Raw genomic sequence first — 3,254 nt, forward strand, 5'->3', positions numbered from 1 at the left:
AAAACACCTCGATTCTCGGGGACTTTTACAACCACATTAACGCTCCCGCGACGGTTCATACACCCCCCATCCGGATAGCTAGGGGCCATATTGGCCTATGCGTGGCCCCGCTGAGGGCCGTCCGGGTTAACCTAACCTAACCTAATATGCGCTGGTGTTTTCCCTTTTAGGGTGTGGCTGCTGCAGATAAATACACACACATGTGCAAGAGGCGCGGCATGCGACAAGTCATCTGCTTCCACAAAGACGATTACAACGACGACGACGACGACGACGACGACGAGGACGGCGGCGATGATGACGATGTCATTAATAATTACATCGCAGCATGTTCTCAGGCAAGCCAAAGACATTCATCTTTCTTTGGGTTCGAGCCATCACTCAGTCAAAAATTTCAGCGCGTCAACTCGTGTTAGGAGGTGGCTGGGGGAAAGAACACTCAACTCTTACCGGGTGTATGGGTGTGTGTGTGTGCGTCGGTTCTCGCTCTGATGTGCTAATTACAGCTGACAGTTGTTCTTTTTTTTCCGTCTCCTGTCCCAAATAACCTGTCGAAAATAAAACAAAATGCAGCCAGAAAACAAGTTGCAATTTGTAGCTGCAAACAGTTCAATTTCACTCACGTACACCCACCCACCCACAGCGGCACCTGCATCGTGCCGAGTTGACAAGCTTGCCACGCCACGCCACCCCCTGGACCCTGACCATGTGGGCAGGGTGTCATGGTTCCAGCCAGCCAGCCAGCCAGCCGTCCTCTGATAAATCTTCTCCCCCACATGCCGGAGCCAGCCAAGCGCTTTAATTCCGAGCAGAAAAAGTCAATTTTCTGGTAAATTTGTTGAAAGTCGTTATGAATCCTTCTCAATCACTTAGATCTCAATTTCCTAACTGTGTCTACACTCAAGTGTGCCGATGTGTGTGTTTGCTTTTTCCTTCCGACCGAGTTCCGGGTAGTTTTTTTTTGTCATTTCATAAATACAGCCATAAATCAAGTTTCAGTTTGCCACGAATTGATTTTTTTACACCCGATACTCAAAATGAGTATTGGGGTATATTAGATTTGTGGTAAAAGTGGATGTGTGTAACGTCCAGAAGGAATCGTTTCCGACCCCATAAAGTATATATATTCTTGATCAGCATCAATAGCCGAGTCGATTGAGCCATGTCTGTCTGTCCGTCCGTCCGTCTGTCCGTCTGTCCGTCCCCTTCAGCGCCTAGTGCTCAAAGACTATAAGAGCTAGAGCAACGATGTTTTGGATCCAGACTTCTGTGATATGTCACTGCTACAAGAATATTTCAAAACTTTGCCCCGCCCACTTCCGCCACCACAAAGGGCGAAAATCTGTGGCATCCACATTTTTAAAGATACGATAAAACCAAACGCAGAATCGTAGAGGATGACTATATGTTCTAGAGTGTAAAATCTGAACCAGATCGTATAATTATTATAGCCAGAATCAAGAAAACAATTTCATTCTTTCTCGCTCTGTCTCTCTCTAACACACAGGTTTCATGGTCGGTTTTGCCAATTGCAAGATATGAGCTCAAGGATCTCAGAACCTATAAAAGCCAGAGCAACCAAATTTGGTATCCACACTCTTGTGATATCGGACCTTGACCGTTTTGTGTCCAAATTTCGCCACACCCCCTTCCGTCCCCACAAAGGACGAAAATCTGTTGCCTCCACAATATTGCAGATTCGAGAAAACTAAAAACGCAGAATCATAGATAACGACCATATCTATCAGATTGCTGAATCTGGATCAGATCAGATAAGTTTTATAGCCAAAACCAACAAATCAATTTGCACTGGCTACGCAGCGCCCGATGTCACGCTCAGACTGATTTTCTGTCGCTCTCGCACGCACTCTTTGTCGTGTCGTTTAATATTAGCGGCGTCTGCCGCAGGAGAGCCATACGGACTTATTATCGGGTATAACTGTAGAGTTGCGGGCTAACTTTGTTATCATAATAAATATAACAATTTGCTGTCTTTGTCGTTACAGATTATTGCTTTTATGGCTTGATCGCCTCACAGTTTGATGACCATGATCCGGGCATGCGTATGGGGTGCTGCCGGTGTGAAGATCACTCGTCCCTGATCATCCTTATAGTCCGCATAGCACAGAGAATGGATGCACTCCATGCCCAGTGCTTCCTTCTGTCGGGCGGAGTAGTATCTCGTGCAGTAGGCTACCATCAGGGGGTAGCCCTTCGCCCGACCTACCTCCATCAGAGTGGCAGCCAGGCGGGAGCCCAAGCCCTTCCCCCTCATCGAGGCACCCACACTGGTCTTATGGGAGTAGAGCGCCTTGGAGATGCCATAGCGCTCAAACAGGTTCGCCTCGAGTTCGATTTTGGAGAGAGGGCGGCATATTCGTCCCCAAGTATGCTGTTCCATTTCCGCAGCCTCCTTCGATGCTTCTCCATGTCCTCGGGGTACTGAGGGCCGGCCAGGACATAGCCCACAATGCTGCCACCTTGGTTCTCGTCGGTGGCAATCAGGCAGTTGCCCTCTCTCATCATGGATAGATGATACTCGTCGGATTCTTTCTCATTTTGAAGGTGCACTTGTTCCCCGGTGGAACGGCTCAGGGGTCCATCAGTAAAGAACTGTTCCTGCATGAATAATTTCACCCTAGAATAGTCCTTCTCGGCCTTGACGCGTATGCTGATGCCATCCTTCGTGTTCGCTGCCGTTGACATGCTCAATTTCGTTCTCGCGTAGGTCCCGTCGGGTGCTGTTTGTACTGAAACCAGCTGGCGGTTCCCTTTATATACGCTGGCTATCATCTTCCTATGTACTAAAAGCCCGATAATGTGCTTGCATGTGGCATACTTTCTTACTAACTACTTACTTCTATCGTAATTGAAACTGTGGAATCTATAAAGTGTTATTCGGGTCGTTTATCGCTATCTTGCCTATCTTTCCCACACACTTGCTGTACAAATAAAAATTATTTTGCTTGACAACTTTATGTTTTTCTATTAAATTTTTAACGGCAAAAATGAATTTTTATTTGCAATATTTGTATACCGGATACTCAAAAAGAGTAATGGTGTGGGTATATTAGATTTGTGGTGAATGTTGATGTGTGGAACACCCAGAAGGAAACGTTTCCGACCCCACAAAGTATATATATTCTTGATCAGCTAGATCAGCTAGATTCTATAAAAGCTAGAGTAAACAAATGTTGTATCCAGAGTCCTGTGAGTCCTGTATACACTGTTAGAATCATATTTCAAAATTCCGC

The 3,254-nt window shown here is 46.3% G+C and overlaps 1 pseudogene; it reads right to left on the minus strand.

Annotated features, from left to right (window-relative positions):
- Nucleotides 1–1,993: 1,993 nt before the first annotated feature.
- On the minus strand, nucleotides 1,994–2,706 carry LOC117192072 (annotated as a pseudogene).
- Nucleotides 2,707–3,254: the final 548 nt, after the last annotated feature.

This window comes from Drosophila miranda, assembly GCF_003369915.1.
Source record: "Drosophila miranda strain MSH22 chromosome Y unlocalized genomic scaffold, D.miranda_PacBio2.1 Contig_Y1_pilon, whole genome shotgun sequence".
NCBI classification, from domain to species: domain Eukaryota; kingdom Metazoa; phylum Arthropoda; class Insecta; order Diptera; family Drosophilidae; genus Drosophila; species Drosophila miranda.